Genomic DNA, 24785 nt, shown 5'->3' with positions numbered 1-24785 from the left:
TTCGCGAATATCAATATAAATATTATTATAAATACTATATACTACTATTTTCATCAATTATTCGTTAACTTCGAAGAAACTTATTTCGTTTTCTGAATGTAATATAGATAAAATTTTTTGATACGATTATTACAGTTTATTGTAGTCGAAGTTTCGTAGATGGTTTAAAAATGCATAGAAGTTCTCGATTTCGCTACGATAGAAAAACTTCATCATTCATATTGAAAAGAAGGAAAAAAAAAACACCATTCGTTTATTCATCTTGCACTTCCCGTCTCGGAGACATGAAAAAATTAAAAACTGCATCCAAGAACGCCGTAAGGGGTGAAAAGAGGGGAAGCGCAGGCGCCCCCGCGGCGAGTTCGCCACGGGGGCGCTTTTAACCGCCCTTGCGAAGTTTCACAATAGCTTCTGGATAATCGTTATCGATACCACGTATCAGCCACGTACCATATATCGATTGTTTCATAGAGGGTGAAGTAATTGCTGTTTCACTTTTTGTCGTTCTATCACTCTTAGTTGAAATAGTTAAAATAATTAAATCACTCTCGGAAGCATAACATCCCCTTCACTTTCAACGGTTTAAAATTAAGCACCAATCTTTGCACTCGCAGTCTCGACGCAGTCTAGGATCGATTCCATCAATATGTCGGTCATTAGTTCCAGTTAATCAAATATCATATTATTACGTTTTATTTAACCTTGTATTCCGTATTCAATACTATTTATCACTTTTAGCTACGAATAAATAATTGTAAATAAGACGCGTGATATCAAATTTTGAATAATTCAAATTTTTAACCTATTACAAAATGTCTTGCTTAAATTTTAAGTGATTAAGATCAGTCGCTGTTAATTTGTGGCATTATTATTTTATGCCGATTAATATGGAAACAATCGGAAAACAAAATATATAGGATAATAAATAAGCGATGCAAATAACGGAAAATTTTACATTACATTGCCTTTGCTTAGAGAAAATTGCTTATTTTTTAATTGCTTGAATTTTTCACTACAACTTATATTTTATTATGCGTACTATTGAATATTCTTCCTAGTCTTAATTTCACTGTCCCTGTGTTCAGACAATCGGATATTTTTCTCAAGTTTTCCACAGTGATTTATATAGCAGTCACTGTTTTATAAAGGGTTAAACTATGTTTAACCCTTACTAATAGGTCGACGTTGATAAAACCGATCTCTAGGACGCCGCCGGCGTTCCCTTCTAATCCGCGATATGTTGTCAGATCGATGTTTCGCGGGCAAGGTCGCGGCGAGACCGTCGTTGTCCTTTTCGTCGTCGTCGTCGTCGTCGTCGTCGTCGTCGTCGTCGTTATCGTCGTCGTTGTCGTCGTCGTCGTCGTTGTGGTCGTTGTCAGCGGCGATTTCACGCGGCAGCGTCGTCAAGTAGTAACGCGTTGACAGATCGTACATGTTCGGACGACGCCGGTAGACTGAGCGTCGCGACGTACGCCACGGCGCCGTATTTCTCTCCCTCTTTCTATCTCACTCTCTCTCTCTCTCTGTCTCTCTCATCTCTTTTTTTCTCGGTCGCTCTTTCTCTTTACCACTCTCTTTCTTTTTCGCATGGTACCGCGCCCTTTGTCGCACTCCGAAATGCAGACGAGGAGATACAAATTGTGGAATGCTAATTCGATCTTCGACTCCAACACATTTAGGTAAAGAAAAAAAAAATATATATATATTTTTTAAAGTTTCTAATACAAGTGCGGCATATTAATTTTTATTTGATTCTTCAATTTAATGCACATATTTTGATAATATTGAAATTTTTTTCATGTAATATTGTACCTAGCCTTTACTTTTTATTACACATACATATTGGTATAATTATTTTTGAATATTTTTTTAAAGATAATTTATTTTATTCTTAATCTTCGCCTTCTCCAAAATTTGCAACATTTTGTCCTATTAAATTAATCCTATTTAGAATTTGAATATACGCGACAATCGCGAAAATTATTTAATTTCTCTTATTGTGTTAGAGTTTGATTAATATATGAAAAGTAGAAGAAAAGAAATGTAGCGATAGAGAAATGTAAGCAAAATAAATGAATTCATTGTTTCGCTTTCGCCAGTGACTTCTCTGAACAGTTTTATTATCGAGATGATACAAGATGATCGCAGATCCGGATATGCTTGGGGATACATGCATTGTCTTTACCGTGCAAATATTTATACATACGCGACATAACGCGAGAAATACGAGAAGGTAGGTAGTCAATGAGGCTAATTATATAACATAGAGATCGCGCGATTTTCTAAGAAATATTTGGCGAGTTTTATTTTTACCGCTTACAAGTAACAGCGTTTGGATTTAAGTCATTTGGATCGCATATAAATGCAGTTGCAAGCATAAATGATAACAGCAAATGTGATTTTTTTCACTTATCTGCTTTTAGTTTAGACGCATCAATTTATAGTTATTTATGATCAAATAATTGTGTGAATATAATTTTATACTATAATATTCATATTATTCATATAATTTATGTTATATATAATTTATGGTAAATATCTTTGAGCGACATTTTTCGATATTTATATAATCATAAAATAAGCATACTCCACTAATATTTCGAATGTTAAGAAGTGCGTACTTCGTACGAATCAAATAATATTTTTGATAAAATACGGAAGGAAAACATTTTATATCATTTAAAGCATCTCTTCGATTCTGAAGTTACTTCGTGAAAAGTTTTTTTTTTTGGGGGGGGGGGCAACCATTTGTTATGCAGAAGTGTAACAATCTAGGAAACCTTGATTCGAGATCGCGAGGAAAAAAAATGACGCTTTTTATTGTTTCAACCTTAGCGACGTATTATGCACTAATTTGTCTCGATGACACATTACTCGCTTATGCTTACGATTCCCGCTTCAATCGATGACATATTTCGCAATATCTCGTGTCATTGGATGCATCTGGTGCGCGCGAATGAAAAGACGTAATAGAAAAATTATATTTATCTGTATTCAGAAGCAGAATAGCATGAAACAAATCTAATCATCGATTCGTTAAACAGTTTCTTTCGTTAACAATGGATTAATTTGCCGACGAAAAGATTATGGAGAATTGTTGCAATATTGGAAAGTCTATATTTTATATATATACAAGGTGTGTCCCATTTTAAAGGACCCACTCAAATATCTCAGAAACACTGAGTTAAATCGAAAAATGTTTCAAACAAAAGTTGTGTGGCTTCAAGGGGGCCATAAGATGGTGACAATGATTTGACCTTGAAAAATCATTTGAAGGTCTTGTGAAGGTCAACTTTAAAATCTTAAATGGAAACCCCCATTTTTTATTTAGTAATCTCGTAGCTGACATCGAGAGCTTTCCAAAACACTATAATAAAGTATTTTTTCATTAAGTACTTTTTGAGTTATTTTATATTTTAATCTGATATATTTTGATATAAAAAATAAAATATCTCGTAAAATAAGTATATCTCGTAAATATATTCAGATTTATAATTCAACAAAAGAAATAACTTATATAAATTTATTTTCTATTTTGAACTTTTTTATATGCCTCCATACTTTCTCTGTTATTCTCCACTCTTATATAACTATATTATAAAGTAAAAGTTTGCGAAAAGGATACATAATAAAAATATTCTTGAATTATCATTGTTCGAGTCTCGTATGCGTGGGATCGATCGGTTTACAAGGCACGTAATAACAACGAGCGGCCTTCGTGCGAAAGCACCGAGGTTGCGCACGTGTTTCCCTTCACGATTCTGCTGTAACCGCACGCTCTCGCTCTCTCGAAATCGCTTCTTCGAGGGTATCGTTTCTTTCTCGAGGGCGCGAGCCGCCCGAAAGGCGGCGATCACGCGAAAAACAGGAGTGCACGCAACGAAGAATGAACGCGATTTCGTGTAGTTCTCGTTCAAGGTTTTCTCGTTACTTCGTTCAAATTTGATGTCGGACAAACACTAAATATAAATTTAATCGCAACAAATTAATACGGCACATCTAATATATAAATTTTGATATAATATAAATGAATGTTTAGGAATAATATTTTTTTTTTTTTTTTTTATTTGTTATCGCGAATGATAAGATTCGACTTCAATCAATGAGGATGAAGATCCAGCTGATTTTCTCGGATTGCTACCTCATTCTAGCTTCTTGCTTTCTGAAAGAAACTTACGTTGCGCGCGTTGTCGTAATAAGTAAAAAGTTCCGATCCAATTCCAACGATCATAGAGGGTGAGAAGTTTTCTCGATCCTCTCTCGAATTGCGTACGCCGAGCGATTACGAAAGAGCTTTACGCAAAATTATATATCATAATCGTTATCTACGACGGATATTTGGCTCGTATATATATCAAGATTGATACCCCTCTTCGAGTTTGGGATCTTCGTATGTGTGATAAGAGCGAAGTTTAGCAAATAAATTATTCTCTGACGTTTCTTGCCAAGAATTAGAACTTGTCTTCGACAAAGTTCAATTGAGTCATATTTTTTTTTATTATCCTTTGGATTTTCAACATCTAATAATATTGAAAATATTGCTAAAAAAATAAAAACTTAAAAAATTGAAATAAAACAAAATAATTGCGTTAATAAGGAAATGTATTTCCGCTTTTAGACAATACAGTTTTTTTTTATTCTACGCAATTTTTCTTACGTTTGCTTATTAAGAATTGATTAACGTATCCTGGTACTAAAGTTTCTATTTGAATAATTTTATTATTATTGAAGAATATCAACTTATTTTATATGTGACGATGTAACTTTTTAAAGTTAATTAATTAGAAATTTTGTTTAACTTATGGAAGAGCTTGAAATTATTAATTTAAGTAATTTCATTGTTAATGGAGATACATTCTGTCATTTTTCGCAATAATATATTGTACTTGCACTTTATCAAAGTTTAATTAAAAATTCTAAAAATATGACAAAAAAAAAACGGAGATGTATTTAATAATTTCATTTCAATTTCAATTTTCACACATATACACATAGCATGTTACACGTTGTACAGGTTGGCGCTAATTTTTTATATTTATATCTCAGAATATATATATATGATTTATACACACGCAGTCATCTTGTCATTTTCACGGAGCTCGAATGGGAAGGTAGTGATAAGAGACTATCCGTATATGTCATAGTAATATCTTTTGAGATACAATAAGTATCGAATAATGCCAAACGTTTAATATTGAAAGTATAGCACTTTTCTCCAACACATAAATTCCATAAAATGTTTGTATTATTCATAACAGTCTATACATCATGCCGTTATGTTACTTGAACTAAAAATAATCATCGCCTGATACTCTTTTACATATCGTTTATTACAAGAGTTAATTGACCACACGGCCTGCACTGAGAAAAAAAAATTGTTGACTTGAATAAAACCGTTCGACTAATTACCATTTTTTAATCGAAGTATTCAAGTATTTAAGTCAAATATACGTCATATTAGATTTAATATGCCGTATATAGACTTGCGTAATATGACACAAAAGTTGCCTTGGAATATGATAACTTACATATATTCGTATTGTCATGACGAGTGGTTTATTAATCGTGTTCGTGTATTTTTTAAGTGCCGAAGAAATCACGATTTTCGCATTTCTTTTTCTCAGCGCAATATAATAAAGCACGCAATTAACTTCGGAGTACAAAGCATCGCGCGATTGTAATTAACAGTGTTTTCGCGCGAGTGTCGCGTAAGTGTTACTAAGGAGCAGCGAAAGATGAACAAAAGAGGAGAAGAAGAAAAAGAAGAAGACTCGAGAAGACATCTAGCGACAGCAGAATAATTATATAAGCAATATATAATTTATTTCTTGCTTGTATGAAATCATTTATTCGTTTAAATATATTTCTGCGATAATAATCTATTTTTTAAATTATTGCGTAATATAATATGTAAGGAATATTCTAAATATTTTGAGTATTACTTTATCAATATATATGTATAATTTAAATATGTATATTTGTATTTTTTACATTGATTATATTTTTTCTATATATATTTTTTTATCCTTCATAAAGATCTATAATATCTTTAATAAATTGTATAAAAGGGCAATCATTATTAATAAGATATTATCACAAGCTTTTTTTTATATTAAATAGTACCCTCTAAAGAAAGAATGACTTTTATGTTTTTTTCTTTTTACATATTAATCGAAAAATATTTTTTTTACTCCACGGCTTTTGTTTGGTAAAAAAAACTCTCTACATGCAAATTGCGTGTTTCAGCAGTATTTAAATACTATATGTATATATTATGCTCTTTAAACAATACTTTGAATCGATGAGTTTTTTTTTTTTTTCTTTCTTTCTTTCGATGAAACCGTTTGAAACGCGAGAAATTTATTCTTTTTTGCGAGAAAGACGAAGGAAGAGAGACGATGGAAAGAGCGAAATTTAAGAATTTGTACGAGACCAGTGGACTTGTCTTGAAATTGAAAGAAAATGGTAAATATTTAAAAGTTAATTTGTTGAATTTTTATTAAATCGAAATTATTAGAGATTTATTTTTCCGAGATTTGATTGAATATTCTGAATCACATTTTTTGTTTAAAATTATATATTAAGAGAAGCTTTTATATTGTATTATAATATTCTAGAACAATTGCAAGCTTAAGATTATACATTGTTGCTTTTTTTCTCTTCTTTTCTCTTCTCTCTCTCTCTCTCTCTTTTTCTCTCTTGTTTGGCCTAAGACGATTTTCAATTAACAATGTCGTAAAATGGACAGCAAATGCGCATTAAAATATGATCCTTTACAATTTGATACTACCATCACTGCTCGCGTAATTACCTGTTTCGGCGAATTAATCAAACAATGTTTGATTCGACGCAATACACGGTCGCTTAGGCGATATTCCAGGATTCTGTTTAGCGGATATTGTCGAACTCGAAATCGAATTCGAGCATTCCACAGGCTACACGTAACAATATTGGTATTGACCATTCTTGTCTCTCTCTCTCTCTCTCTCTCTCTTTTATATCGCGCGAGAAACTTTCTTTAATTATATAATAATATTGTAATTTAATAATAATAAAATTCACATAGGTTTGTTATATTTATTTGATGCAGAAGAATATGAATTACAATATTGTATATTAATATTTATAAACACGAATTAAACTTTCTGGATTAAAGAGCCAAATGTCAAAAATTATAAAATTTGTCACATAATCAGTGATTTCAATAATTGTTAAAAGAAATATAATTAGTTAAGACGTGCTTTTATCATATCAATACGTATTAATATATTGATCTAAGATTTTTTTTTACAAAATAGTATAAATTATAGAAAATATAAGGGCTGTCTGGAAAGAAACGGAACTTTTATATAAGCCTTCTGTCTTGTGGCACCGTGTAGTGGGATTCTTTAACAATTTTTTCACACCACGAACGTAACGCTATCGTTCTTAATTTACGTTTTATGGTGGTTTGAATGAGATTGTGTTTGTGTCAATTTTTTAGACGATTGATAGATCTGATGATTTTTTTTTTTATTTTTTTTTCATATTTATATGTCCATAAAATTCTTTTGTCAGTCACTCGTACCGTTGACGAGCTGGAAATAAAATATAAGTATTTGCAAAATTATTTCGAAACGGGAGAGAAAGAGAGAGAGAGTTTTATAAATAATAAACTTTAAAAAATCATAATATGTATATAATATAAAGGTTATAATTTTACAAAAAAATATAGAACAGAATGTTTTATTATTTTTTTAATTATAAAGAGAAAAGTCTACGAATATCGAATAAATACAAAGAAAACATGTTTCTTCTCTCTCTCTCTTTTCTTTATAAAATATATAAAAAGATAAGAGAAATATATACGTATGCTTAAGCAAAATGTCATTTTAGGAAATTATCTATATTTTACAGTTAAAATATTTAGGACTGCGTAATAATTTAATTGCTAATTAATGACATATTCACGTCCCGTATTCTGTCAGTAATATGGCAGTCCAATTTCGCGTTTATTTGTTTAATACGAACTGCTAGCGGCATTAAATTCCATCATCACTTCCGCCGGCAATGCATGTAAACAATTATCGAGTTACCACTGATCACTTTAACTTAAAAATGAATCAATTCAACTTTTTTCTGTAACTAAAATGAATATTATTAAACCACAATATTTTTTGTTATAAATTGAAATAAAATTTGCGTCGAATTAAAAATAAATTTTGTGAAGTAAATATGTATTGCTACGCAGTTTCACAACGCTGAATTTAGTTTTATGTTGTATGTACAATATATTAATTTAAATTTAATTTTGCAAGAATGCTTGCGAAAATCACGATCTGCTTTGCACAATTAACGAATCGACTAGAACTTGGCGAAAGAGAGTTGCAGTTGCAAATTGCAACCCAGGATTGAACAACGAGACATCGGACAAAGGATCCATCGGATGTTGCAATCTAATGCGATATGACGTCAAAGTTCTGAATCTTGCGATTGAATTGTAGAACCAAATCTATTGTTGAGGCTAAATTTTAAATTATAATTTATATACGAATTTATATCAACTCTTACTTCATCTATTATATAAATTTCATTTAATCTTATTATTGGAAGTAATACAAATTCCTAATATGCTTTAAAAATAAGAGATTAGTGAAAAATTATTGAAAAATTATATATATATATATATAATTAATTTATATAAATTATAAAATGTTAAATTTGTCTTTAAATATTTTCATCAAATTTTTCTAATCATTTTGTGCATTGCTTTTATATAATTAAACTAAATTGAATATTATTTGCTTGAGTATGATGAAAAAGAAAAGTTTACGATGAATATAATGAAAGAGAAAAGTTTATATAGTACGTATGTACTGAAATTGTTAAAGAGATGCATGTTGTAGAATGCAGTTTAATATTTAAGCTCTGAGTTGCGCTTTGAAGCAGTGCAGCGATGTGCAATGTAACAGCATTAATTAATTTGATAAAATGATGTCATAACGCAAATTAGAACGTTCCACAGAATGACTAATTATACGCATTATCGATTATATATTTGGGCATTTTATGACAGAGCTGTGTATACCTGTATACGTGTACGTCTATCGTTGTAGATTTATTTGGGGAAAAATGTAATTGGATGGATCTTATTCGTTATTCTCAGCAGGAAAATGATATCTGCTAAAACTTCCAGTTTCTTGAACGAAATAATCTTTTCTGCATTTTATCATATACGTGTATATCATCTTTCTCTTTTCTGATATTTAAAAAAAATGATTATATAAAATATATATAATTAATAATCTATAAAATATATATAATTGTACGCATAAAAATATATAATATTGCGGTATATTTTACATGTTTTTTATATTTGCAATAAAAACATAATATATAGAAAATGCATACATATTATACTAAAAAGTTATAAAACTAATGAGAAATACAGAGAATTCTTTTTTCCATTTTTTTTTTTCTAAATATAAAGTTTAAGCTTAATTTTAAGCACAAAGTTTCCATTGAATCAAAGCGATGATGTGAATTCTTAGCACAAAGTTTAAAATTTATAGCAATATTTATAATTTTGTGAATTCTTATAAAATCATAAATGTCACCATAAAATTTTGAACTTTATGAAACTAACAAGATATCCAGCGTAAAGAATATTGTTCGAATACACCATCATTTTCGATACTAAAGTCGATAACGGAAAATAGAAATTTCTCCCGTTCTCGGAATTCAAATGTCGGATATAAAGCGTTACTTTTTCGCAAAAGAACATACTCGAAGATCGAGGCACGAGAAGTTATATTGTAAAGGTGATTTCGTTGCGCCGTTTTTCTTTGACACAAAAGAATTCACTTTCTCCAGCGAGAAACGAAGGCGAAGAAATGTTCATTTTAACTGAGAGTTGACGAATTGTCGCGAGTGAAAGAAAAAGAGACCCAATCCGCAAATCGCTCTTTTACGAAATGCGAAAGTCCAAGTTGCTTTGTTACTCGTTACAGCTTAATGAAAATATCCTTTTTCTTCTCTAAGGAAAATCTATGTACATGATCGACAATAAAATCCTCAAATGATAAAGAAAGAAACAACGCGCTTTTTCCACTTGACAAAATTTCTAGCAGGACAATCGCGAAAATTGAAACAGACGAGATATTGTCTAAGAGAACTTGCATTGCAGTGAAATTGCAGCGACAATAAGAAATCGACGAATAAATCTGGTTAAACTGCGTATTGAGATTTTATTCTAAATAATATTTTAATATATATAAATTGTAATATTTTATAATAAAAGTAAAAATAAAAATGTAACATGTAAACAAAATATTCTATAAAAAAAAAGAAAGGAACACATTAGGAAGTATACGAAGATTTTTATATTCTTTATATTTTTTTAATTCTTTATATTCTTCAGTAATTACAACTCAAATAAAAAAAAAACTTTGATTTTAAAATTTAATTCAAAATATAATATATTGATTTTCTTGATTTTACTATTGTAGTTTTCTATAAGGAAAAAAGATATCTTAGATTATATAAAGAAAATTCATGAATAAAAGATAGGATTATAACTCTATAACTTTAAAACTTCTGTATGTACAATATATCATTCTACTGTAGCAATCGTAAACACAATAAGTGAAATCTATTTTCGCGAAGCTTCTTATAATAATGAATTACAGGAAGAATTATTCTTGCTTCGAGAGCAAGAAGAATACTTCTCAGTATAAATTGGCAAATCGATATAAACTCGCAAGCATTTTGCCAAGACGAGACAGAGGATATCATAGATAATCCGGTGAAGATAAACAGAAGCCTATTATAACTTTCAAATGCTATAGGATAATAAACTTACTCCCGTTTTGTAGGAACAACGAATTAAGGAGTAATTTTCGAGATATAACGATGTTTGAAATAAGATTGCCTTTCTTCCAAGTAGGATAAAGTTTTAATGTTGTTAAATAAATTTGCGATGTTTTAAAAAATACAAGTAAGTTTCTTATTAAAGAAAAAAAATACAACAGAGATATCTGGATACAGAGAAGGCGAATAATTAAAAATTATATGTATAATAAAATTGAGAGAATTATTGAAAAAATAGCTTTTATATGTATGCATCGTTCGTTTCTATACAATATCGTTTATCGATCAGAAAAGCTGTCAAACTATGCCAAGCTTCGTTTGGCTATAATTTTTACTCCGCACTCGCCTCAACCAAAGTTTTTCCTAACAAACGATACGCCCTTCACTTCGGAAGGGACAACAAAAAGCGCATTCGCTCCACTCACTCTATAGATATTCTCGTAGCGAATAGAATAAGTATCACGGATAGAAAGGAAACGAACGACAAAGTTTTGAGGCCGTAGTCCAGACGAATGTTCCGAAGTAGATACGCCAACTATGGGATAAAATAATGTTTTTGTTCAAACTTTTGTGATATATAGTAGTTTCCCAAAATTATTCCCTCGGCCACATATACGTATATGCATAGAAATAAATATCGTAAAATACGAGAAGTTGTATCTGGAAATGAAGATTGTGAAGAGAAAATACGTCAAAAAGATTGCTTTTAAGAATAAAAGCTGAAGATAGAAAATTTTTCTTTTCAAATTCATTTTTCTTTTTAAATTCTATTTACACACGCAATAGACTCTTCACATAATTTAAAGCGCTTCATCGTATAAAAATTTACATATGAATACTTTTATGAAATCGGAATTGACTTTTCTTTAAAGCAGTTATAAAGCTATTTGCAGTTTTTGACTTGCAAGTTAAAAGTTTTTTAGGGATGTCGAAAAACAATGAAAAATGTTAGTTCTTAATCGTTCTAAATAATATAATTTAATCAATGTAAAAAATATAATTGTTGAATGTTAAAAAATAAAGAAATGTATAATTAATTTTTATAAAAAAAAAAAAAAAAAAAAAAAAATAATGTTACAATCAATCAAGAGATGAATAAACGAAAGTTTACGTTATTCTGAGATATCTTGAATATAATCTTTCATTCACATTAAACCTAATTCTCTTGTTTATCATTGAAGAGACCTTTAATTAAGCATCCTCTCATTGAGAAAAAGAAGACTCAAAGAGTGAGAAAAAATTAAGAGAGAGAGAGAGAGAAAAGCGGAAATTGCATAACGAGAAAATGCCGACGGATCGATGGAAATGAGTCACCCGGTGTGGTGTCCCGGCGGATCTACATAGGTAAATAGGTTAGCGCCATTGAGCGTGCGCCCTTAAGGCCGCTTCTTCCTTACAGACCGCTTAGTGAATCGATAGAGAGAGGAGAAAGCGAGGGAGATGTCCCTACATGAGAATAGAAAATCCTCCGCGGTTCACATACACAGTGAAGCTATTCTGTCCACTTCAATTTTCAACATTTACAGCTATCTATATAGTACACAAGGAGATTATATTCCCTATTGCTAAAGGTAATATATTTTTGTGGAACAATGCATTTTTACAACGTATTTTTACGATCCGTTCTTAATTAATAAAAATTACATTTATATATTTATAGAAGTATATAATTATAATTATTTTAAATTAAAAAATGAAATATTACACAGTTTTGAAATAATTCTTATTAATCAAAATGTATAATTATTACTAATTTCTCTAATATTTTTCTTATGTATTGAAAAAAATTATTTTTTCAATTATTTTTTTAACTTCCAATTTATTTTGAAGGTAACGTAAATGTTTATTGAGAAATTTATTGACGTGTACAATACAACTAAAAATTAAAGATAACTATAACATTAATTTTATTAAAATCATATCTTTTTTAGAAATCGACAAATATGATGACGTAAAAAATGAACATTTATAAAAGGCAATAATTAAAGAATTTAGAAAGGAAGACAGAAAGGTTAACGCTATTTTCACGTTTTTAATGGTCGATTATTCTCGATATAAAAATAATAGATATAAAATATTTTATACACATACGTGTTGGTATATATATACATATACTATATGTATATTATAGAATATATATAATATAGAGTAAAAGCTACAATAATAAAATTTTAAATCATAAATTCTAAAAAATATAAATTTGACAAAAATATTCTTAAATAATTCTTTCATTTATATTGAATATTGCGTTAGGTCTTCCACAAATTTTTTTTTTTTAAATTTTATTTTATTGAGACAGACTTTCGATACTCGTCTTGATCAGTGATTCAGTTTCGAGATAAATACCCCCGGGAAGAATCCTCTGTTAAACGCACTCCCGGACTCACGAGGTTCCTCGATAACACTCGTAAAAATATCGTCGGAAACGCGAAATTCTCTCGGGGAGCGAAATTTCTCGTAAACGCGAAATTTTTCAACGATAATTGCTCTCTCAATATTTAATATTATAAGTGCGTGAAATGGTCAGAGGGTAGAAAAGTGCGGAAGAAAGTTAAGAGCAAGAATAGTGAAAACGTCTTTTATGCATTCTACGTTCTCTCTCTCTCACACACACACACACACACGCACGCACGCGCGCGCGCACAATTTTCTATATTGCATTCCCGGTTACGCCTTTATGTTAAATCGCATTTGTAGATGTAGTTGCATCCAGACAAAAGAACAGTCACATCTAAGAAAGATTTGACGCAAACAAAATCTAGTGATTTTTTTATTATTTTACAAGAATTGTCTTTAATATAACACATTTTTCAGCAATATTATTAATAGATTACAATGCGTTAGTTTAGGTTTAGATATTACTATAATAAAAGCTTGATCAAATATTTTTTACATTTATACATTTTATAATGGCGAAGAAATTATTAAAATTGACCCGTTTTTTATTGGTTATTATATTTTATTAATTATACAATTTATTTTTATTATTATTTTCTATTATAATTATTACAATCATTATAATTATTAATGCTTTTCCTAAGCTTCTTTACAATATTTCTCTAGTGATTTCTTATTAATTAATTATGTAAGATAGATGAATATTGTTTGAAGAAATTGTCCAGATATTACAGTTCAAGTATTTAAGTTCTTCGTTCATTCGTGCATTATTATGCAATTGTAGCGAGGTATAAACACGTGAGAAGAATATCGGAAATGGGAGAGAAACCGGGAATGAAGAAATGCATCAAGAATAAATAGAGTAGAAGAACCTGATTGCGAAACACGTAGAATTGACGTTTCATTTGTAGTTTCGTTTGAATTTCTTCCTCTCTCTTATCTCCGCCAAATAATCGAAAATTATCATGCCTCGGCCGTTTATTAATAATTAATTTATTATATTTTAAAGCAAATATTCAAGATTTAAATTATATAATTCAACTTTTTTTTTTTTTTTTTTTTTTTTTTTTTTTTTTTTTTTAAGCATTTCTTTTAGTCGACAAAATTTCCCCTCTCATTGGGTACACCTTGACGTTGGTGAGAGGGCTTAGTACCCGGAAGATTTATTCTGAAGGGGAAGCTAAGTACCCAAACGGTTTTTTAAAGTTTCCGATCAATATCGTCTTTCGTCCTTAATTAGTTCGAGAATATCATACAAAGTATCTCGCATCCGCATTCGGGAGTACCGTGCAAAGTGTCGCGCGTCCGAGTTCGGAAACGTCGATTAAAATGCACGCGTTTAACAATAAGTGCGGGAGTGCCATTCAAAGTATCGCGCGTGTGAATCAAAGGGCCCTACAATCTGAGAGAAGGAGCAGGCCTAGGAGGCATCGAGCGACAGCGGAGCAACCTTGGAGTGAGCATATAATTTATCACTTGTATATATTATTTTTTATTAATCGCTCGCGTCTTATCCCGTTTATTTTAATGATTTAAAAAAAGAATTAAGGAGAAAAAGATTTTTATATATATTATTCTGATCTTTAAGAATAGAATTTTTTGGAAATTATTTATTTGTTCCATTAAATATTTGCTTTTAATGTTATACACATCAAATTTTATGTTCGATGCGTACAAAATAAAAATTCTTTTGAAATATTATTTGATTTAGACGCGCTGCTATAATTTGATTTTTGTATTTATATGTTACAGATTAACGTAGCTTCTCTGCGTCGTCAACTCTGCTGTTACGCATCGCCCGATGAGTGAAAAACTTAATATTTTATGGTAAAAACCGCAAGTACATATAAATATGTCTTCCTTAATTTTTCTAGTTTATTAAGCTTCTATTGCTTACATAATTTGTTATATACTTTGGGTGTACTTTTTACCTTTTTGTAAAAAGGTAATTTTTATTTTATATATATATATTTATATGTATAAGCACATGCACGAATTTTTAAAAATTAATTAGCGACATTTAAAAATTACAAAGAATGTCTTTCAATGGATCTTTACCAAGATAAATGCGGAAAATAGCGTGCAAAAATAAAAAAAGTGACATTAATCGCATCATTGTTAGTCAATGAAGGTTGCGATTACGTATTAATAATGCGTCTATCGATTTTCCTATCGCGCGCGTTAAGTCTCGGCTAGCAAAGTTGTTGCAATGTCAGTTAGTGCTATTTCTGCTCTTTGGCCTTGAAGCCTTGCTTCTTTAGGGCAAAACTCAACCAGCCCTTGTACGCGAGATAACATCACAGGTGACTTCGCGTACGTAATCTGTCGTAATCCACTTGCCGAAACACGTATACCTCGTATCGAGATTCAGGATAGCTTATTCGGGATCAGACTATGTCGAAGTTTTTTTATTTTATTATGTACATAAGATATATATATATATATATATATATATATATATATATATATAATGAATAATAAAAATAATAATAAAATAATAAAATCAATTATAGCAAATAATAAAATACAATATATATGATGAAATACAAACTATATAATAATAGAATCATAAATATACAATAACATAAAAAAATTATAATAAAAAATAAATCGGATATATTTTTTTTTTTTTTTTTTTTTAATTCTCCGTTTTCCGTTTATTTCTATATTTTTGAAATTACTTCTACCGTAAAAATTTCATTGTCTTTAGGAGGATCTTATCTTTTAAGATAATACAGAGAGAAATAGAGCTGAGAAATGTTTCTCAATCGATAGTCTTAATTAATTCAGTAAAACGATAGTAACTATACACTCGCATGTATGTATACATAATAAAGGCTGGAAATAAGGATTTATTTCCGTCTGTGTTTTTGAATGAGTCTTATTTATAGCTGATGAACGATATTACATATGGTTCACGTTTGAAAACTACATTTATTTCACAATAATAAGTCGATATCCTTTGCAACGTCGTGTGAAGATAGATGCATATATTTATATATATATATATACATATTTGCAATATCGAAATTTAAAATGGTCAATAAAAAAATGTGAACAATAATTATATAATATCTAAATAAAAAAATATCGTATTAAGCAGATATGCGATGTTACAAGATTAAATTTATGGTGTTAAATATAGATTAATGTAGGTTAATATCTAAATAATAATATAAACTCATACTAGATTGATTTAAATTAAAAATTGAATAATATGGATGGTGTATGAATAGAGAGATATTAAAATAATATTAATCGACTAAATTATTAATTACATATTATTAATATCTATATTCAATAATATTCATCATTTAACGTATTAATTATAATGTATAACATTTAAAGTAATATCAATAATATCGACAATGTTAATTAATAAATAATAGCCATAATATTAATTTAATATAATATAGATTAACATTAATTGGACTAAATATTGATGTATATTATTAAGAACAATGTGTCGAAATTCACGGAAAATCACGGAATAAAAAATCTCGAATTTGAGCGCGAATAAATATCGACAATCCGCTGAAATTTCCAAGAACTCAATTTTTCTAGAGCGAGAACGGAAATCTTGCTCTTAAGGTATCTTAACAATCAGCAATCCTCCCATAAATATTTTGCCGAAAGCTTACTGTCTTATTCCGTTCCCTTTTCCCTACTTTTTCTCACCCCATCTACGTCTCGGTTAACAACAGAACTAGGTCTTTCCGATTCGATTCGACGATCGTATCTTAGGGCCGACAATTTATACCCTCTTTGGAAACCGAACACATGCCATCGGGACAAAGCCTATGCGTCGACGTATGAAAAGAAAAAGCGAGATTGATAGTAGATGGAAACACAAAAATCCGGCAGAGATTACGATGTCGTCCCATTTTTGGCGTATCGATTTTCTTTCAAGAATTGCAGAATCGAGATCCCCAGATCTATCTAATGTAGACTTTGACCTCGTGATTTCCAAGATATCTCGATTTTATCATAACGTTTGAATAATGTTGATACGATGCGATAGAATTTTTTGAAGTCATAATTGTTTCCCCTCATTAATTAATTGTATAATTAAATTTATTAATTTAGGTAGAGAGTTATTTTTTTATTATATATATGCATTTAATTATATCAATACTTTTACATTAAATATAAAAATTTATTAATTTAGAGTGCAGAGTAGGTCAATTAGTTTAAGATAATTTCTGGTAGGAATCTAAAACAGTTTCAGAAATATTATATATATTACTGTTTTTATATTTTTTAATAAAGTTCTTAGAATGAAAATTGATATAAACTTTGATGAAATATAAAATTAGATAAATATTTATTAATAGATAACATGCAATCAATAATAGATACTTTAATTATCACAATTTTCTTTATTTCGTTTTATTTTATTCGTTTGGGCGAATTGTATTCCAACAACAATGCAGCAATCGATAAAACCCGAACGTGAAATAAAAATAGCGGAATATTTAAGGCGTACTCTTGAGAGAGAGAGAGAGAGAGAGAGAGAGAAAAAGAAAAGAGGCCAAACGATGATCTTTGGCCGTGGACGAGAGATACGATACTTCGTTCGATCCAGTCAAGGGCGAACAACGAGTTTCCGGTTTCCTTAAGCTTTCCTTCATCGAAAGCTATCAGCGCGGAAGCGAAAGGATACACATTCACTGCACGAAACCGTTCGTTCTAACCCGAGAGGACGAACGTGATTACAATAGAAGCGCCATTATAATGTCTGGTCTCACTTGTACCGAAAATGAAATACGCTAAAAAGTGCAGAAAACCAGTTTTGCACAGGCTCTTTTGTGTATCTCCATATTATTTCTCGCATTCACAAGATGTTTTTGAAAGCTAGCTTTTATCTATAAATTCTTTGATTAATTAATTAATTATTATTATTGGTTATAAAGAAAGAATAAAAAAATGAAATTAAAGGATTTATATTTAAAACATTATTTTAATATTTTATAATATTAATTGCTGCAACATAAATTTTTACACAAGTTACTGTTTAATAATCAGAAAGAAAAATGACAAAAATATTGTTTACGACAGTTGATTTTCTTATTGGAAAATACTTCTCTCGATGGCACATATCAGAAAACACGTGTAATCCTTACGTCCATCCGCGTCATCGTGAAAGAATAATGGCGTGACACACGAACCTTAAATCGATCATATCAGAAAATTTATCTTTGAGTTTATGCTCGGCATAAAAATGACGCGATATCATTACATTCCCATGAACGTTCTATCGATATCAATTATGTGTGTTCCAAGATATCAATATAAATATTTCGGAATCGTACCACCCACGCGTTATAAGAAATGTTAAAAAACATTTTTATATATGATAACAAATATCATATTATATAATTTTATTGTTTAAAAATAAAAATGGAAAATATAAAGATAGGTTAATATATGATAATTGATAATAGTTTAAAGTCATGCGAATAATCTGAAAAATAAGAATGAATATTTGACAATAATCTAAAATAAAAGTAGCTTTATAAAACAAGATGTGTAAAATAAAATAAAAATAAAATGAACGCATCAGTTAGTTAACATGTTTCCGCATCGTTTATACACATATGATATACGAAAATTTTTACGAAGACTGACAAAGTACATACTTTGATAAAAGTTAAGCAATCCAATGCGCGATTACTGATTAAAATTATGAGTTACAAAGAATAGCTCAAAAGGATTTCCGTACATCGAAGTCAAGGAAAAGCCAGTCAATCGGGTTGCGCTTCGCAGTGTAACGGCAAAGAAGAGCCATTTGCATATTCCGACATGGATTACGATTTGTTACTCCGTGCTTACCGCTCTCGATACTATCTGCTTTGTGTGCGCACAATGAAATACCTCACTACTGAGTTATCTTTGGAATAGCCCGCATTGTAACCATTCAGAATTTACGAAGGCAAATTCTTTCGCAAACTCTTTATTACATTATTGCTTTAGCATACAGAAATATTGCGCAGTAGATAACTTTTCCCTCTTTCTATCGCACAACAATTAGAAAATTTTATTGAAAATCTACAAATATAAAATGTATAATATTTGGGACTTTCCCGATGATTCTTCAATCAATTATCTTAATTGAATTAATTTTATTTTCTTTATAGTTATATTTATAGTTGTAATTAATTAATATACTGATATATATTGAATATATATATATATATATATATATATATATATATATATATATTAATTATTTTTTCTGTAATAAATCTTTGCGTAAAACAAATAATATTTTTGCCAAAGATTTTTGCGGAAGAAAAATTTTGACCGGAAAAGATGAAATGGAGGGAGAGAAAGATTGAGAAAAAAATTGAAATATTCAAAGAATTTCTTTCTGAAATAAAAAACCAAATGTTAAAATACATTAATACGTGTTAAAAGCCACACATTTCAGGTAGACATAAATTATCAATAATTAATGCGTATACAATAATGCACCGTAGTTAGTATTTTACAGTTATTAATTTTGAACTCTTTTGTGTCTTAATTTTTGTGTTTATTTTTTTCTCTGTAAATATTAATAAGAGATTCTCTTTTTGTGATATACTTTATTTAATTTTAGATCTCCACTAAGATACTAACATGTTTCATTTATTTTATATAAATTTTTTCTTGATAAACATACATAATACTTTGATAAATTGCTTATCAACTATCAGAAGAAACAACGTTTTATTGAAAATGTACTCTATAAATAAACACGTGACGGTTGCAAATAAATTACTATTGAGCGTGCGTATAATGAAAATCAAAAAGCAAAGAACGTTCTGCAACGTAGATAGTGATATTCCCGAACAAATAAACCAATTAGCAGCAGCTATTAATCAAGTTTTATTCAGAATATTTGTTCACTGCTTTCGCGTGAATAAGCTTTTCGATAATAAAAACCTATATATATATATATCGCTCGCGAGATTGAATCTCTGCTTTTAGTTGATATAGATTTTTATTGGGACATATATATATATAATCACTGTGTCCCAATAAAAATCTATATCAACTAAAAGCAGAGATTCAATCTCGCGAGCTACAGACATCTTATTAATCAAATGTCGGTGACAAATAAAAATGAAAATAAGAGAGAAAAGGATGTAAGATTATCAATCAAACTTAGATTTTATTTCAGATTCATATTTGAAAATTTTTATTTTTTTTACATATAATAGTTTTATTTTGTTTGTTATATCTATTCTTTTTCTTTTCTTAAATAGCGAGTTAATAATTGTATAATTTAAATTTAAATATTTCAACGAATTAAAAATTTTTATCTTATTAATTGTGTTATTAATTGAATCTGAATATATATATATATATATATATATATTTAGATTCAATTTGTTGCCAATTAGTTGAGTTTATTTAGATTGATATTTGTAATACTCATTATACTAAAATCGCAACGAAAACTAGCGTAAACAATTATTAGACTACAATAAATCGCACTAATAATAAAACAATGATAACTACTTCATTATTTGTTTTAACATTTATTCTGGACAGCTGAATTTTCCATAAACTTTAAACGTCACGAATAAACGAAACAAAACTCACGTTATTGAAATATTTGGCGCGAAAAAGGAAATCGATCAATCGAGCATGTAATTCATGCGCGGATGCGCGTGTAAGTAAATTTTGTTTGTGTCGCGGCTATGCAAATTCTGCGTATTGCCGTACTGCAGATTCTCGTATTATATGCTTAACAAAGGGCGATTATAATTAGCTTTTGAACGATAAAGAAGAACAATAGGACGCGAAGTACAATGGAGAACAGTTGAACGGGCAGAAACTGTCAACTGACGCTAACATTTTGCGAAATAACCGTGCATTACCGCATACGCATTAATTAGTGCCAATTTATGTTTACCTGAGATGTGTGGCTTTTAACATGTATTAATAATATATCAACACATTTGATTTTTTATTTCAGAAAAAGATTTTTCAAATAATTTGATTTTTTTCCGAATCTTCCTCGGTCAAAATTTTTTTCCTGGAAGAATGTTTGGTAAAAATATTATTTATTTTATACAAAAATTTATTTAAGATAACAAAAAATATAGAAGATAACGATTTACTTAAGTTAACAATTTGCTTAATACGACATATATTTAATATGATTAATTTAATATAACGATTTATTTAATTTAATAATCTATTTGATTTAATAATCTACTTAACATATGACAATTTATTTAATAACGACATGTTTAACGTGTCGTGATTTGTGTCAACAATAGTTTCGCTGAGTTCGATAGTTACATGAGCAATTTTGAACGTTACAGCATCAAAAGCTTCATCCGCAATTACTACTATAGTTTGCCCTTCGTGTTTGTCCAAAATCAATGCAATCGATTCATTGTGTTGTAATATTTGATTCTCATCATTCAAAATTCACTCAAGAACACTCGCGAGAATATTTGCACATTTTGATTAAAAACTCGGTCAATTTTTATATAACTAACAAAGATATAATTGCAAAGACATGTTATTTAAAAAAATTTTTTATATTTAATTTTAAAGTATAAGAGAGAATCTCTCTATCATTATCAATTTTCATTCTTTCCTTTTAAATATTGATAATTTAGATTTATTTCTAATTGATTTTATCAAAATAGGATTTGGATTTTATATTAAAATTAAACTCTTTAAAAGAAATTCATTTTACGTGAAATAAAATTTTGTTCTGAATATGGAATAAAAAATAAATGCATATTCTGTATGAAATAGAAAAAAATGTTTCGATGTTTGTTTTACAAAGAACGTAATTTCAATAGAATAGAATTTGCAAATTTGTAGTTGAACCACTGGGGTGACGCGCGATTTTAACCGCCTGTGTGATGTAGAAATAAAGCGTTCACAGCCATGTGATTTATATCGATAATAGCACAGCCGTTATCTTGAAATGCATATCGCGAGAAAGGAAACGATGAGTTTCACGATGATAATAAAACGATAAATTCGGCGCGTCGCGATGGCATCGGTGACGGTAATTCACCATGGCCGCGAAAAGATTCCGGCGGTCGAAGGTTAAGGTTGCACACGAGCCAATTTTTGTTAGTACTCTCCTCTCTTGGCTGACTGCGCTGGCAAACAAGCCAACCCAATGGCGATCTATTGAACTTGACACGCGATGGATGTGAGAACGGAACGCATTTCTTTTCTCTCTCTCTCTCTCTCTCTCTCTCTCTCTCTCTCTCTCTCTTCCTCTTACTCTTGCTCCATGACAGAAACGTCCTTCGATTATTTGTCTTACATCTCACCCGTTTGTTTGTCGGCAAACAGCGGAAGAGAGAAATTTTCCTCGCATTTATGAGAGCGAAACAGCTGACTTTTCACGATATGATATATAATTTTTAATAAAAATATTTTTTTATGATTTATATAAAAAATTATTCAGTGATTGTTTTACAATATTTCTGGAGACCGTGTATAATTTTTGGATATAAACATTAAATTTTTAATACGAGTTTGCAATGCATATATACAATATATATTCTTAACGTGGAATCGTATATTTCAATATATTTCAAATAAATAGTTAACACAAAATTTTGATGAAATTTTAATTTGAAATGTAATTACTTAATAATAAAAATATAGAAACATATATTATTTAATAATATTATTTAATGACATTTATTCGAAGCTACCTCTTTCTTTTAAAGAGCAATATTTTGGCATTTTTATTCTTTCTGTCTTTTTTGCTCTTTAGTAAACAATAAAAGCAGCCGAACAAATTCGTTTCTCCTTTATTCACGGAGAGTGAACAAAGACTGCGGTATTCAATATTCGCATTTACGGAAAAATTCATTATCTAATACGCGTTCCACGAGAGAAAGGGCGATCGTTTAGAATCACTTAAAGCGATGTTAAAAGATAAAACTGGATTACATTAAATTAAATTAAAAATTTCAATTTGGATTTAAGAACTTTCACAGGGAAATTTTAGTTACATCTATACATGTATAAATTTTTATTTAAATTTTATTTAAAAAATTTCCCGTATATTATATAATTATTTATTAAGAAATTATTTATCGTTTAAAATTATGTTATAAATTTTTTATATTTAATTTTTATTTTTTTTTTATTTTGACGAATTTTTGTTTGAATGGAGAAAATGCCGTTAAAACGATTCTACGTTATGAAAATGGCTTTCTGTCAAATTTTTTTTTTTTTTCCTTTCTTCTTTTTCCACCAATTTCGGCATTGTTCTACAAACTCCGCTCGTCGATAACTACAATCTCGCTCGGAGGGAACTCCGACGTCTGTACCGTGCCAAGTCCCCTGGCTGGCTGCTGGAAAATTGGAAGTTTCCCACTGACCGTGTTTTACGTCGTTTATCACATCGTTTATGACACAAAAAGCTCTGCTTGCTCCCGCGAAAAAGTTGCTAGGACACGTTCAAATGTGATTTATATAAAATACAATACAACGGTATTACATCCATTATTGAAGCAGCTAGAAACACTCGCGCGAGCTTTTTATGTTGAACGAGATTTCTGCGTCATATAAGCCTATACGTCATTTCGTATAATAAATAAATTTTTCTGTTTTCACTTTTATACTTATTTCCATTTATGTTTTATATAATTAATGCTAAATGGATATATAGAGATATGATGTATTATCTCTCTCTCTCTCTCTCTCTTTTTTTTTTTTTAATGAAAAATCTATGCTCTTTGCAATCTAAAAAAAATTAATCGTTTCTTATGAAAAGGCTAGGCTTGTTTTTTATAAAATGATAAAAATTTTATATATATTTTTAATATATGAAATATATTTGATATTTTACGTATTTTTGCAACATGTCAAGTTTCAGAAAAACTAATCCGTATTTAAATCGCATCCGATGAATTCAGTCTCGTTTTTGCGATAATGATGTAATAAATTCCTTAATAGTGACGAATACTAGAGTGACATATATATATATGTAATCAAAAGATCCATTAGTTGTCTTCTTTCAGCAAAAAGGAAAAGAAAGGAAAATATATTTTTAGCAATACTTTTAAGAAACGTTTATGTGTGTGTGTGTGTGTGTGTGTGTGTGTGTGTGTGTGTGTGTATACAAGAGCTGTTTTCAATTTTTTTAGATGCATTATTTTTTTCTAAACTAGGAATATGTATTGGAGGAGGAAAAAAAAAGGAGGGAGCGATGGTCTCGGTCTCGGTCACGACTGTCAGAGCTCATTGCACGCGTCGTTTATACACGGTGGACCTTGCCACCACTTTTGCTACCACACATATCGCCTCTCTCTCTCTCTCTCTCACTCTCTCCCTCCCTCTCCTCGAGATTCTATCTAAACTACCGCTTTTTACGAGCATGCAACCGCTTGCGCGGCACTGATGCACGAGCGCCCTTAACCTTGGCGTGGCTTCGATCGGGGATGATAGTGGTGGCGGCACAATAGTATATCTACACGGACAAAAAAAATGAATGTTTCTGAATATATTTAAAAGATATTTAAACGTAATTTCTCAAATTGTTGGCTAACGAGCAATTATTA

At 29.7% G+C, this 24785-nt stretch overlaps 1 protein-coding gene across 12 annotated transcripts in view; it reads right to left on the bottom strand.

The window, feature by feature from the left end:
• Positions 1-24785, bottom strand: part of LOC138937770 (octopamine receptor beta-1R) — a 74284-nt gene that overhangs the window by 32409 nt on the left and 17090 nt on the right. Inside the window, exons 1-2 of one of the 12 annotated variants that reach the window (XM_070304353.1) lie at positions 1040-1680; positions 451-626 (exon numbers count right to left, since the gene is read on the bottom strand). The exons of 8 other annotated variants lie outside the window; for them this stretch is intronic. The gene's annotated coding sequence lies outside the window, so the exon portion shown is untranslated. 3 more of the 12 variants (XM_070304354.1, XM_070304355.1, XM_070304356.1) reach the window with 3 other exon arrangements.

This window comes from Polyergus mexicanus, unplaced genomic scaffold (genome assembly GCF_030449975.1).
Source record: "Polyergus mexicanus isolate NDT 795.1 unplaced genomic scaffold, iyPolMexi1.0 SCAF_11, whole genome shotgun sequence".
NCBI lineage: Eukaryota > Metazoa > Arthropoda > Insecta > Hymenoptera > Formicidae > Polyergus > Polyergus mexicanus.
This window is presented reverse-complemented; position numbering and strand designations above follow the sequence as displayed.